We start from the raw sequence: 16,024 nt of genomic DNA on the forward strand, positions 1-16,024 counted from the left end.
TTTTTAGGACACTACGGGCAATTTAGCATGGCCAATCCACCCAACCCGCACATCCCCAGACCGTGGGAGGAAACCGGAGCACCCGGAAGAAACCCACGCACACACGGGGAGGACGCGCAGACTCCGCACAGACAGCGACCCAGCCGGGAATCGAACCTGGGACCCTGGAGCCGCGAAGCAATTTTGCCAACCACCATGCTACCGATGAACTGACGGGATGCAGAAGGATACAGGTGGATGATTGGCGCAAGTTTGGAGGGCCGAAGGTTGTCATGATGTGCACTGATGCACATAATGAGGTACAGACAGGTAGTGACAGACACCCAAGTACAGCCAATCACCACACAGGACAGAACACAACCAATCACCAGGCAGAACACTAGAAGGTGGTTACCCACTATAAAACACACGAGGCATCAGCACTCTGCCTCTTTCCACTGGTGACAACTGTAGTGACAGTCAGGGTGTATATATCAGTTAGCACCTTCTACACGTGGCTCAGAGCTAGTCTGGTCTAGTTAGTTATAGTAAGCATGCTTAGATTAGTAGAGTGTCAACCCACAGCGAACTGTGTGCACTGCTTAACAAGTTCAATAATGCGTATTGAACCAACACCAAAGTTTGGAGTCTACTTTCCAGTACTGTACTACTTTACAGTGAAGTGGCTGACCCTTCACTGCCCGCTGAAATAGCCCAGCAAGCCACTCAGCTGTATCTACCTGCTATAGATACCAGATAGACTGCAGCGGTGTCAGCAAGCAGGTCACCACCACCACCTTCTGAAGGACAATTTGGGGGCGAGGACAACAAATACTGGGCCACCCAGCCGCGCTCACATTCCAAGAAAATATTGGATCGTCTCAGCACATCTGGCAGCATCTGTGGTGAGCGAAACAGAGTTAATATTTTGAGTCCATGGGCGTGATTCTCCGCTGCCCACGACGGGTCGGAGAATAGCGGGAAGGCCTTCCCGACATTTTTCCCGATCTCCCGGTATTCTCCCCCCCCCCCACAGCCGCCCCACGACACGGATCGCTGCTCGCCGTTTTTTATGGCGAACAGCGATTCTCCCCAGGCTGATGGGCCGAGTTCCCAGGCCTTTACGGCCATTTTCACGAATGCAAACACACCTGCTCTCACCGTTCGTGAAAACGGCCGCAAAGTGCCGTCCCAGACAACCATGGCACCGATTGGCACGGCCGCACCACGGCTGTGCCAAGGGTGGCATGGGCCCGTGATCGGTGGGCACCGATCGCGGGTAGCGGGTCCGATACCCATGCACTCTTTGTTCCTCCGCCGCCCCGCAGGATCGCCACGTGCTGAGAGAATCAACTGGTTCGGACAAGGCTTAGGTCTCTAGTTTAAGTTAGCATCATTTAGACCCACAGTCATCGTGTGCTAGTTAGTTAGATATAGTTAATAAAATTGAGTTGAACCTTCATCAGTGTTGGAAGTGTCTGTTCATCTCTCACGTCTACACTAGCCAACACTTCACGACCTTAATTTGAAAAGGCTATTTACAGATTGAGGTAACTGGGAGACAATATGGTGTACCTCTGACTTCTAATGTAGATGCTTGGAGACTGGGACTATTCTCCACTTGGGCCGTGAATGACAGTTACCATCTGCTTAAAAGGTACACGTCAATATATCACAACATTGATGTCTGGTTTAAATTATTAATTGAACTATGAACTGACAGAATAACTACAGCTGCCCAATGGGAACGAACTGCGACGCCGACAGATAAAGAACTTCCTCTGCAAGGGGGCGACATCGTCCCCACAAACACCGAAACATTCAATGTTGGAGGAACTACTGAACCCGACAATTTGGGAGGGGGGTCCTGCAGGGATCTGCACAGACGGCTGCGAGAAGCGGCGCACTCCTCACTGGACGAGACACGGGAAAAATGGGAGGAAGAACTCGGGATAGTAATAGGGTGGGGACTCTGGAGCGAAGCACTGAGCAGGGTGAGCTCCACCTCCACTTGCGCAAGGCTAGGCCTCATGCATCTGACCAGAACCCAAATGAGCAGGTTCTTCCCGGAGCTGGAGGACAGATGTGAACGCTGCCAAGAAGGCCCGGCCAACCACGCCCACATCTTCTGGGCCTGCTCCAGACGTGTCGGGTTCTGGACAGCCTTCTTTGAAGCGATATCCAAGGTTGTGGGGGTGAGGATGGAGCCAAGCCCGGGAGTCGCAGCCTTCGGGGTATCGGACCAGCCGGAACTATTCATGTGGAGGGGGGGGGGGGTGCTGATGCTACCTTTGCCCTCCCTAATCGCCCGCCGGGGATTCCTGCTCGGCTGCCAGTCAGCAGCACCACCTACAGCTGCAGGCTGGCCGTCCGACCTGTCGGAATTCCTCCACCCGGGGAAAACCAAATGCACCATCCGAGGTTCTGAAGAGGACTCAGAGGGCAGAACTTGGAGCAGGACACACACACACACATGCCAGATGGGAGCACTGAAGGTAGCCATAGGAAACAGCTCTGAAGAGAGAACGAACTCACAATAAAGCATCTTCTCCACATTTGAGACTACGAGCTTTATTAAGACACGAGTAACAACACATGGTACCCAGGAGTGGCTTCAGACGCTTACTACAGGACAACTCAGTGGCAGATACAGAAAGCTCAAAATGGCATGGAAATCTCCTACTGGACATTCGACTTGGGAAGACATCGCTGATGGGAGGAAGTGCCTTGGATTCCCACTTCAGCTGGACACGACTGGAAATGTAAAAAGTGTCTGGGAAAGGTTTAAACAATGGTTCGATATCGGTATCATAGCAAATGATGCAGCAGCAGCCTCAGACGAAATTAAAATAGCAATTCTCATCGAAGGACATGAAGCTACGAAAGTTTATAATGGATTTAAATACTCAAAAGGTGAAGACAGAAACAGCTTACAAACGGTACTAAACAAATTTGAAGAGTACTGTGAGAAATTTGAACAGCAAGGCATGCTCAGAGGCCAAACTGCAGAGAGGCTGAGTGATGCAAAACTTAAAAAATCACGAAAAGAACAAGAAATCGCGAATGCACAGTACAGATCAAAAAGAAGAAATAACACGAATTTATCACAAAGCCAAAACGCTGAAACCCAGTCCAGATCGGGAAGAGAAGGTAACTTACAACTTTTAGAAATCCAGTCCAGATGGGACAGAAAAATCGCTGAAATCCGCGAAAAAATGGCGTCGGAGCACATTTTGCAGTCTCCGGTAAGCAAAGAACTACAAATTGCGTCTGCGCATGCGCCGGAACCGGAAGCCGCGCATGCGCAGTTTAAAAAAGTTTTGGTCGCGGATCGTAATGCGCATGCGCAAGCCGCGCATGCGCAATGGAAACAAAACCGCACAGTGAAGGAAGAAGGCCGATTTGCGCATGCGCAATGCATTCCTGCGCGTGACGTCATGACGTCTGAGCATCCCGACCACGCCCACTTAAAAGGGAAATGCCCGAAAATTGAAAACAAGACACTTAAAGTGGTAAACACAAATTTTCTTGCCTCAGAACACAGAAAAACGCCTGAACTTAAACCAACAGTTAAAAACAACTTGCACAACACCCTGAAAAAAGCAGTCTGCACCACCCAAAGTGAAGAGAACAAAAACAATTCCGAAACAACAAAAGATGATTTGTTTTTCGAAGATTACCTCTCAGACATGGCTGAGTCAGTCGGACATGCTTATCACAGCATCAGCGACACGGTCGCAAAGTACAACACGAACCAACTCGTGGTAGATGAATCCAACCAAGATGATTTGGTTTTCAAAGAATACTACTCAGACATGGCTGAGTCAGTCGGATATGCTTATCACAGCATCAGCGACACGGTCGCAAAGTTCAACACGAATCAACTCGTGGTAGAAGAATCCAACCAGGGTGATTTGGTTTTCGAAGAATACTACTCAGACACAGCTGAGTCAGTCGGATATGCTTATCACAGCATCAGCGACACGGTCGCAAAGTTCAACACGAATCAACTCGTGGTAGAAGAAGCCAACGAAGACGAAATGGGTTTCAAAGAATACTACTCAGACATGGAGGAGTTATTTGGACATGCTGATCACAGCATCAGCGACACCGTTGCAAAGCTCAACACGACTCTACTCATGGTAGATGAATCCAACACCATGATGCCATGGCAGCTCGTCGATACATTGGATGACAGCAATACCCTAGACGAAGACGACGCCACACAGAGAGCACAGGAAGACTCCACAGAGCGAGCGATGACAGGCTCCATAGTGCGAGTGATGAAAGACTCCAAAAGGGATGCAAGCAAACACTCCCTGGCGAACACCATGCATGAACAAGACCATGAAGGTAAACCCGCTGTATCTGAGCAACCGCAAGCAGACTATGAAAGTCTACCAAGCTCACAGGAACAAGAAGAAGACAACGTACATCTAACCACTGACACCATGCATGCACAAGACCATGAAGGTCAACCTGCCGTATCTGAGCAACCACAAGCAGACTATGAAAGTCTAACAAGCTCACATGAACAAGCAGAAGACAATGCACCTCTACCCACTGCATGCGAAGACAGTGATAAGGTGATCACACTCGACGTACAGGATCACAGCGAGACTGACAGTTCTCAGCTTGTCTGTACCGAAGCACAGAGCGAAAACAGTAACAAGGTGATCACACTCGACGTACAGGATCACAGCGAGACTGACAGTTCTCAGCTTGTCTGTACAGAAGCACAGAGTCGGGCCACCCAACAGTCCAGAGAGACGATGCCGAAAGAAAACATGCAGATTTTGACTCCAGAAGAGGAGCACCTGGAGTCCAGAGAGACAACGCCGAAAGAAACCATGCAGATTCTGACTCCAGAAGAGGAGCACCTGGAGTCCAGAGAGACCAAGCCAAAAGAAACCATGCAAATTTTGACTCCAGAAGAGGAGCACCTGGAGTCCAGTGAGACAACATCAACAGAAATCATGAAGATTTCAACTCCAGAAGCGGAGCACCAAGAGTCTAGAGAGACCACGTCAAATGAAATCGAGAAGAATTTGACTCCAGAAGAGGAGCACCAAGAAAGCAAAGATGAGGAATCCAATTCTCCACAAATGATTGATGTCACCAGCACCGATGCAACATCAGATCATTCGCACCACTCTCGAGACGAAATGCTCAATGACTCAAATTATCCACTCGGGACACGAATAGAGTATAACAAGAAAAACAAAAGTCAAAAGAAGCACAGCAGAAACGGGACAAACAACAGCAAGAACAAAAGCAACATGAAGCGCGACAAGACCAACAACAATAGCAAGAAGCACAGCAGAAACGAGAACGACAACAGTAAGAACAAAAGCAACATGAAGCGCGACAAGACAAACCACAAAGTCAGGCACAAAGATAGCGACAACGACAGAAACAGAAACAACAAGAACGGCAACGAAAACAACAAAGTCAGGAACAAAGATAGCGACAACACCAAAGACAGAAATGACAAAAACAGCAACAAGTACGGCAACGGAAACAACAAAAACAGGTACGACAGAAACAACAGCAATGAAACAACGACTTGTACACAATGGTACTACTCGGCACATGAAGGACAATGCCACAGCACACTGCAAAACGATGACAAGACCACAAACATGTCATGGGATGACAACGAATCGCACAAACTCACGTCTGCTCCAGAGTGAGCAAGCACACCAGCATCCAAGGCGGATGAGACAATAAATCAATACCACAAGCACAGAAAAAAGTCCATGCCAGTCAACATCAGTGAGGTGACCATGCAAACACCTCGGGATGATGCATTGGGTACTTAAAATAACAAGGAACACCAACAACATTCACAGCGGACTTGCAATATCAATATCACCACGTCATCAACAACAAAAAGAAAAAAAAAGCTCTGAACAAATTCATCTAGTTTGGACTCATAAATTTTTTTATTAAGATTGGACATATAACTACATTGGCTTTGTAAAATATGCAATAGCACCATCACCTGTATAGATACGCATATCATAAGTAACTGTTTTCTATAATTTTCTTTAACGATGTACAGCAATATGTAAAGAGAAAAAGGGGGATGTGGTGATCGTAGATTGACTAGATACAAAACAACTGAGCAAACACCAGAGGGAGAGCTATAAATACACCGGGACAGGATGTACAATTTTCTTTAACGATGTACAGAAAATATGTAAAGAGAAAAAGGGGGATGTGGTGATCACAAGTTAACTAGATGCAATACAACTGAGCAAACACTAGAGGGGGCACGGGAGAGCCATATAAATAGACGGGGACAGGAAGTGAGGACACACTTCACAGAGGGCAGAACTTGGAGCAGGACACACGCCAGCTAGGAACACTGAAGGTAGCCATAGGTAACAGCTCTGAAGAGAGAACGAACTCACAATAAAGCATCTTCTCCACATTTGAGACTACGAGCTTTATTAAGACACGAGTAACAACACACACAGGACCTGGAAACCATTCACCAACCTGTTCCAGGACCTGTTTGTAGCCAACAACCAATAGAGCGAGGGGAGGGGGAGGGCCACATAACTAAAGAATAGGAAGAGGGAGGAAAGGAGGGAGGGGGGGATAATAGGGAGACAGGGGGGGGGGAACAGAAACAAACAGTCAGGCCAGGACCAAGATCAAGGTCGCAAAGAAAGGCCCCTTCGACAGGGACAAAGGGCCTCAGACCAGATTGGGGGCCGGTCAAGGCCCAATCGCCCAGTACGGGGAGGGGTATCAACCCTCCCCCCCTCCAATCCCCCCGGGGTGGAAAAGTCCATTCTAGCCGGCAAACAAGCAGAACCAGTTGCATGACCTCGGGCTCTGCCAGGCCCGGCACAAATAAACAACAAACACCCTGGAAAAATGCAAAACAAACCAAGACACCAGGGCAACGCCTAAACATGGGAAGGGTGGACAGAGATGATGGACCACCTGACCAGGGAGGGGAGGGGGCATTCATATGTAAGTATGCACTGATCTTGGCCGGGATTCTCCCCTACCCAGCGGGGCTGGGGGTTCTCAGCGGGATGGAGCGGCGTGAACCACTCCGGCGTCGGGCCGCCCCACAGGTGCGGATTTCTCTGCACCTTTAGGGGCCAAGCCCTAACCTTGAGGGGCTAGGCCCGCGCCGGAGTGGTTGGCGCCCCGCCGGCCGGCGGGAAAGGCCTTTGGCGCCACGCCAGCCGGGGCCGAAGGGACTTTGTCGGCCGGCGGAAGTCCACGCATGCGCCGGAGCGTCAGCGGCCGCTAACGTCATCCCCGCGCATGCGCAGAGGAGGGGGTCACTTCCGCCTCCGCCATAGTGAAGGCCATGGCCAACGCGGAAGGAAAAGATTGCCCCCCACAGCACAGGCTCGCCCGCCGATCGGTAGGCCCCGATCGGCGCCAGGCCACCGTGGGGGCACCCCCGGAGTCAGATAGGCCCGCCCCCTCCCCCAGGACCCCAGAGCCCACCCGCACCGCCAGTCCCACCGGTAAGGGATGTGTTTTGATTCCCGCTGACGGGACCGGTATGACAGCAGCGGGACTTCGGCCCATTGCGGGCCGGAGAATTGCCGGGGGGATGTCCGCCGATAGGAGCGCCGTGATTCCCCCCCCCCCCCCCCCCCCCCCCCCCCCCGCCGAATCTCTTGTGCCGGAGACTTCGGGAGACGCCGGGGGCGGGATTCACGCCTCCCCCCCCCGGCGATTCTCCGACCCGGCGGGGGGGGGGGGTCAGAAAATCCAGCCCCTCTTTTTGAAAACTCTAAAATAAACGCTAAACATAAACAAAAATATATATTTTTTAAATTAATTGAACTACGGTCGACTGCTTTTGATGGGAGAGATTCCAACATTTCAACCACCCTTTGCATGAGGAACTGTTTCCTGACCTCTCTCTGAACTGCCTGGCTCTGATTTGAAGGTTACATCTCCTGGTGGCGATTCCCCCCCCCCCAACCACCACAACAGGTCTCTCTCGGTCTGCCCTACCGATTCCTTTCAAAGTCTTAAAAACCTCAATCAAGTTATCCCTTTAGCTTTGATATAGATGGGCCAGTCAGATGGGCAGAAGAGTGGCAAATGGAATTTAACTCTGAAACGTGTGAGGTGATGCATTGTGGGAGGACTAACGAGCCAAGAGAATATGCAATGAACAGTCGGATGCGGAGAGGTACAGAGGACCTTGGGGAGCCGTGCCCAAAGATCCTGGAGGCAGCAGGACAAGTGGAGAAGGTGGTTAAGAAGGCATTTGGGATACTTTCCTTCAGTAGCCAAGGCATAGAATACAAGAGCAGGGCGGTTATGATGGAGCTGTATAAAACCCTGGCTAGGACACAGCTGGAGTACTGTGTGCAGTTCTGGTCACCACACTATGGGCAGCACGGTAGCATTGTGGATAGCACAATCGTTTCACAGCTCCAGGGTCCCAGGTTCGATTCTGGCTTGGGTCACTGTCTGTGCGGAGTCTGCACATCCTCCCCGTGTATGCGTGGGTTTCCTCCGGGTGCTCCGGTTTCCTCCCACAGTCCAAAGATGTGCAGGTTAGGTGGATTGGCCATGATAAATTGCCCTTGGTGTCCAAAATTGCCCTTAGTGTTGGGTGGGGTTACTGGGTTATGGGGATAGGGTGGAGGTGTGGGCTTGGGTGGGGTGCTCTTTCCAAGAGCCAGTGCAGACTCGATGGGCCGAATGGCCTCTTTCTGCACTGTAAATTCTATAGGAAGGATGTGATTGCACTGGAGAGGGTGCAGAGGAGATTCACCAGGATGTTTCCTGGGCTGGAGCGTTTCAGCTATGAAGGGAGGCTGGATAGGCTGCGGTGGTTTTCCCTTGGAGCAGAGAAGGCTGAGGAGGTGTATACAATGATGGGGGAAATAGGTAAGAAACGTTTCCTCTGAGCAGAGGGGCCAACAACCAGGGGGCTTAGATTTAAGATAAAGGGCAGATGATTAAGAGGGGATGTGAAGAAAAACCTTTTCCTCCCAGGGGCTGGTGGGAATCTGGAACTCGCTGCCCGAAAGGGTGGTGGAGGCGGAAACCTCACAACATTTAAGAAGCATGAGCACCTCAAACACCATCGCACACAAAGCTACTGACCAAGTGCTGGGAAATGGGATTAGAGTAGATAGGTGCTCGATGGCCGGCACAGACTAGATGGGCCGAAGGGCTTCTCACTGTGCTGTAAAACTCTATGAATCTAATGTGCATTAAGGTTTTATTCAAAAGAACGCCCAGAAAAGAATCACCTGATCCCATTCATAAACAGTCACTTGTAGGTTCAGTTCTCCAATTGTTCATCTGAGTTGTTTCACCTTGATTAGTCAATGAAAATTGCACCCTTGCCTGACTCACACGTCTTTATTAAAGTAACCAGAAATCTAGCAGTACCATTTAATACAAACCCATTCATTGAAATCGCATTTGGCGACCATTAGATTGATTTTTAATAACTTCTTTATTTATTAAAAAAGCATTGCAGAATTGTCACAGTGCAGAAGGAGGCCATTCAGCCCATCGAGCCTGCTGGAGCTCCCCGATTGAGCCAGTTCACTGAGTGCCATTCTCCCTGTAACCCTGCCCTAAATCCCCTTTTCAGATAACAGCCTAATTCCTTTTTAAAAGCTTCAGTTGTACCGGCCTCCACCACACTCTCAGGCAGCACATTCCAGACCCCAACCACTCCCTGCACTGAAATGATTTCTCTGATATCACTTTTGCCGATTACTTTACATGTGTGCCCTTAACTCTATCCTTAACAGAGTTTGCATTGTAAGAAGGATAATAATCCCTTTGTACGAATGAATAAATTAGGTACTAATTAACTTGTGGGCGTGTTAGACTGTTTCCTTGTAACTTACAAACATCACTGTTTAGTTCTGGGCTCTTCACCTGAGGAAGGGCAACAGAGCCTTGGAGAGGGGGCAGCTCAGATTCAGCAGGATGATACTGGGGCGTAAACCACGGGGACAGCCGGTGCTGTCTTCCCTTGAATACAGAAGGTTAAGGGGCGATCTACTTGAGTAATTTCAGAGAACCAAATGATTTGAGAGGGCAGATAGAGGGGAATTATTTCTTCTGGGTGGGGAGGAGTCTGGAACAAGGGAGCACAATCTTAAAGTTTGAGCCAGGCCATTGAGGGGAGATGAAAGGAATCACTGGAGTGGGAATCAGGAAGTCTTTGCCCAAGAACACTGTTAAGGCTCTGAGCCAAGTGAAAATGTCAACCAAATGCCTGATGGGTGACCTGTCTCCCCATCCCTCCATTTGTCCCCCCCATCCCATCATACCTCTAGCTAACAAATAATTAGGGGCTGGTTTAGCTCACTGGGCTAAATCGCTGGCTTTGAAAGCAGACCAAGGCAGGCCAGCAGCGTGGGTTCAATTCCCGTACCAGCCTCCCCAGACAGGCGCTGGAATGTGGCGACTAGGGGCTTTTCACAGTAACTTCATTTGAAGCCTACTCGTGACAATAAGCGATTTTCATTTCATTTCATTTCATCAATCACAGATTTGACGAGCATCAATTGCTATTTCTGCAGATGGGTCCCAATCTCCTTGGTGTGTCAAAGAGTTTCCTAATTTCACCCCTGAAGGATCTGGCTCCAGTTGTTGGGCTATGTCTCCAAGCCTGGATTCCCCAACAATTAGAAATAGTTTCTGTCTATCTACCCTATCCGTTCCCCTTTAAGTAGACTCTGTAGACCGCCTGCTGTTTAATGAGATTCTGTTTGCTGAATAAACCTCTTTACAGTAAAACCTAATATTTGGTCTAAGTCTCACTGTGAGCACCGCCTCTTCCTCCAATTCATTGGCTGATACACTATAACAAGCTGAGAAAATAAATGGCAGCCTTATTTCCTGTTCCATATCGCCATCTAGTGACTGATGCTGGACATTGCTCCATCAAATACTCCCAGGACAGGTACAGCACGGGGTTAGATACAGAGTAAAGCTCCCTCTACACTGTCCCCATCAAACACTCCCAGGACAGGTACAGCATGGGGTTAGATACAGAATAAAGCTCCCTCCACACTGTCCCCATCAAACACTCCCAGGACAGGTACAGCACGGGGTTAGATACAGAGTAAAGCTCCCTCTATACTGTCCCCATCAAACACTCCCAGGACAGGTACAGCACGGGGTTAGATGCAGAGTAAAGCTCCCTCTACACTGTCCCCATCAAACACTCCCAGGACAATTATAGCACGGGATTAGATACAGAGTAAAGCTCCCTCTACGTTATCACAATCAAACATTCCCAGGACAGGTACAGCACGGGATTAGATACAGAGTAAAGCTCCCTCTACACTGTCCCCATCAAACACTCCCAGGACAGGTACAGCACGGGGTTAGATATAGAGTAAAGCTCCCTCTACACTGTCCCCATCAACCACTCCCAGGACAGGTACAGCACTGGGTTAGATACAGAGTAAAGCTCCCTCTACACTGTCCCCATCAAACACTCCCAGGACAGGTACAGCACGGGGTTAGATATAGAGTAAAGCTTCCTCTACACTGTCCCCATCAAACAGTCCCAGGACAGGTACAGCACGGGGTTAGATACTGAGTAAAGCTCCCGCTACACTGTCCCCATCAAACACTCCCAGGACAGGTACAGCACTGGGTTAGATACAGAGTGAAGCTCCCTCTACACTGTCCCCATCAAACACCCCCAGGACAGGTACAGCACGGGGTTAGATACTGAGTAAAGCTCCCTCTGCACTGTCCCCATCAAACACCGCCAGGACAGGTACAGCACTGGGTTAGACACAGAGTGAAGCTCCCTCTACACTGTCCCCATCAAACACTCCCAGGACAGGTACAGCACTGGGTTAGACACAGAGTGAAGCTCCCTCTACACTGTCCCCATCAAACACTCCCAGGACACGTACAGCACGGGGTTAGATACAGAGTAAAGCGCCCTCTACACTGTCCCTATCAAACACTCCCAGGACAGGTACAGCACGGGGTTAGATACAGAGTAAAGCTCCATCTACACTGTCCCCATCAAACACTCCCAGGACAGGTACAGCACGGGGTTAGATACAGAGTAAAGCTCCCTCCATACTGTCCCCATCAAACACTCCCAGGACAGGTACAGCACGGGGTTAGATACAGAGTAAAGCGCCCTCTACACTGTCCCCATCAAACACTCCCAGGACAGGTACAGCACGGGGTTAGATACAGAGTAAAGCTCCCTCTACACTGTCCCCATCAAACACTCCCAGGACAGGTACAGCATGGGGTTAGATACAGAGTAAAGCTCCCTCTACACTGTCCCCATCAAACACTCCCAGGACAGGTACAGCACGGGGTTAGATACAGAGTAAAGCTCCCTCTACACTGTCCCCATCAAACACTCCCAGGACAGGTACAGCACGGGGTTAGATACAGAGTAAAGCTCCCTCTACACTGTCCCCATCAAACACTCCCAGGACAGGTACAGCACAGGGTTAGATACAGAGTAAAGCTCCCTCTACACTGTTCCCATCAAACACCCCCAGGACAGGTACCACACGGGGTTAGATTCAGAGTAAAGCGCCCTCTACACTGTCCCCATCAAACACTCCCAGGACAGGTACAGCACAGGGTTAGATACAGAGTAAAGCTCCCTCTACACTGTCCCCATCAAACACTCCCAGGACAGGTACAGCACGGGGTTAGATACGGAGTATATATTGTCCACTTAGTGCTCTGAGCATAGGTTAGTTGCATTGTAAAGTTTCCTTAACTGCACCCTGTCTGGCAGATTAGGATTGCTATAGCAACAGTAAAGCAGGGAAACAGATCCCTTCACAATAGCCACTAATAAATCCCTTGTCTTGGCTGAGAAAGTGGTGCAAATTTGGACCTCGTTACAACACAGGGTGGTTGAGGTGAATAACTGAGGCACTTAAGGAGAATTGGGATAAACACAGGCAGGAGAGAGGGACGGAGGAAATGTTGTTGGGAGTTAAACGAGGAAGGATAGGGAGGGGATTGTGTGGGGCATAAACAGCGGCGACGGGCTGTTTATATTCTGTAAACTCTCTCAATCCTAAAAAAAAGAGGCAGTGATTTTTCTCTGCCAGGTCTCTGACCATTTTAACCGATGTTGTTTGTTTGAGCCATATGTTGAATCTCATGTTGTTGGCTGGTACTCCAGCAGGAACGGGGGCCAGGACTGTCAAGAATGCAGAAGTGAGATTAACAATCAGCTGTAGTGCCACAGACTGTAAATATTGTTTATAACTAGACAAACAACACATTCAATTAAATTTCAACTTTGAACCCAAATGAAAATGTATCGCTCGCACTTGGCAAGTTTGCAGGGTAGCATTACTTTCTCATCGAGATCCTCCATCTGGAGGAGGAGGAAATGTGTCTGTTATCGGTGAAAATGAAAATGGCTTATTGTCACGAGTAGGGTTCAAATGAAGTTACTCTGAAAAGCCCCTAGTCGCCACATTCCGGCGCCTGTTCGGGGAGGCTGGTACGGGAATTGAACCCGTGCTGTTGGCCTGCCTTGGTCTGCTTTCAAAGCCTGCGATTTAGCCCTGTGCTAAACCAGCCCCTGGGGGGGGGTCACTGGGGGGGGGGGGGGGGGGGGGTATTGGTGTAGGGGTTGGGACGTCGGGCGGGAGAGGCAGTGGGATTAATTAAATAGCCCTTTCAAAGATCTGGCACAGGAATGATGGGTAGAATGGGGCATCAGAATCCAGCCCAGAGTTTCCCAATTTCACTCCTAAATGGCAACGTCTTAATATCTGAGATGGTGGCCGGGATTCTCTGAGCCTGTGCCGGGTTGGAGAATCGCCGGGGGCGCGGGAAATTCCCGCCACGCCACTCCAACGCCGGGCCACCGATTCTCCGGTTGCCAAACGCGCCCGTGTGGTTGCCGCGGTGCTGGTCGGGGGCCATTGAATTAGGCCCCCATGGTGATTCTCCACGGGCGACGGACCAAACTCCCGCCGAGTCCCACCGAATCCCGCCAGCGTGGTTCTAACCTGGTACCACCTGGCGGGGGCTCGGATCCGCGGCCGCGGTGGGCATCCTGGTGGGGGGTGCAGGGGCATCTGACTCCGGGGGGGCATCCATGGGGGTCCAGACCCGCGATCAGGGGTTCCGATCGGCGGGCGGCCGCGATCTGGAGGGGGTTGATCTACGGGACGCGATCTACCTCCTTCCGCGCGGCCCGCTGTAAAGTCGGCAACATGTTGCGCCACGCCAGCACGGAGACGGCCGTCGCGCGCATGCGCTGACCCGGCCGTGTAGGGTCGCCTTTCGGCGCTGGAGCAGCGCGCAGCTCTCCGGCACCGTGCTAGCCCCCTGAACAGCGGTGAATTGCTGGGCCAGGAGGCCCGTTGACAACAGCGTACACCACTCCGGTGTTTACGCCGGCGTCAACACTTGGCTGGGAGTTCGGAGAATCCTGGCCTACGTCTCCTTGACCTGGGCTGTCCCACCAGAATCCCTTCAGTGCAGAAGGAGGCCATTTGGCCCATCGAGTCTGCACTGACCAACTGAAAGAACACCTTACCAAGGCCCAGTCCCCCACCCTATCCGTATGACCCAACTAGAGCAGACTCGATGGGCCAAATGGTCCTCTTCAGCTCCTGTGTCTTACGGTCTTAAATGTCTCAATAAAAACATCCTTCACTTTCAAACTCATGGGAATATTAGTCAAGTTTATGCAACCTGTCCTTGCAGTTTAATCTTTGAAGCCCTGATTTATTCTGTTCTATCTGCACTCACTTCGAGGTCTTTCTGTGTTGCCTTGAAAATTAGTTACATGGTGTAGAGTTCTGTAGTTCAAGATATCATAGAATTTACAGTGCAGAAGGAGGCCATTCAGCCCATCTAGTCTGCACCGGCTCTTGGAAAGAGCACCCCACTTAAGCCCACACCTCCATCCTATCCCTGTAAACCAGTCACCCCACCTAACATAAGGGCAGGTTAGCATGGCCAATCCACCTAACCTGCACATCTTTGGACTGTGGGAGGAAACCGGAGCACCCGGAGGAAACCCACGCACACACGCGGGGAGAACGTGCAGACTCCGCACAGGCAGTGACCCAGCCGGGGAATCGAACCTGGGACCCTGGAGCTGTGAAGCAACTGTGCTAACCACTGTGCTACCGTCCTGCCCTCTCGTATAGCTTAATTTAATAACTTACACCTTGTGACTTGTTCGAAGCTTATCAAAGTAGTGTAAATAAATCAGCTTTGTTCAGGAACTGAGTTTGATGTGCTTTGTTCCACTCTACATTCTCAGGACATCCTGATTTACAAAACAGGGAACATCACGGGTCTGTGCTGACTCATTGAAAGAACTGTCCATTTACTCCCATTACTGTTTTAGCTGCGTCGGTGTCACAGACTAATACTCACAATCCGCCAACATTTATCAGGGTCGCATGAGCTAAAATAGCACCACCCTGCTGAGATGGTGGACCCGACAATGAACACTTTCAAATAGAAATACACTAAAGAAGGGTCTTGGAGATTGACGGTGGTGGGACCGTGACTATTTCCTTTTGGCAGCCTGTTCCATGGTGGGGTTGTCATTGGGAAGAAAGATAGTTGATACACTAGCCGGGTCTGGTCGTTAGGATTATCTGCTAACCACTGCGCTACCATCTCCTGTGCAACACCTTTCAAAGGGCAGCCTGGTTACTCCCACCCCTCTCCGATCTTTTCCCATATCCATTTATTATTTTTGTCTTTCATCCAATTCCCCATTTGAGAGACATTATTAAATCTGTATCGACCATTCTATCAGGCAGTGCCTTCCATATCCCAATCGCCCCAACCCTGCCAATCAAAATCATTCCCGTGTACCTGGATATCAGGGCCGCTCGATGCCAAGCTGCAGTTCCGTTTGAACTCTCTCCCTCTGTGGCCTCCCGTTCCACTGACCTTTCACCACCCTGCTGCTCTGGCTTCTTAAATCCACTCCGACAGCCCAGGCCACACCACCAGTTCATTCAAACAAGACACGCTATTTACAAGGGAGCCAATCAGACCCGACCCAATTCCTCTGCACGCCTTTCCCCTC

At 50.3% G+C, this 16,024-nt stretch overlaps 1 protein-coding gene across 2 annotated transcripts in view; it reads right to left on the reverse strand.

Moving 5' to 3' along the window:
* The window catches only part of slco2b1 (solute carrier organic anion transporter family, member 2B1), a 95,887-nt gene that overhangs the window by 49,654 nt on the left and 30,209 nt on the right, over positions 1 to 16,024 (reverse strand). The gene's annotated exons all lie outside the window — the stretch shown is intronic.

Source organism: Scyliorhinus canicula, chromosome 14, assembly GCF_902713615.1.
Source record: "Scyliorhinus canicula chromosome 14, sScyCan1.1, whole genome shotgun sequence".
Classification (NCBI taxonomy): Eukaryota; Metazoa; Chordata; class Chondrichthyes; order Carcharhiniformes; family Scyliorhinidae; genus Scyliorhinus; species Scyliorhinus canicula.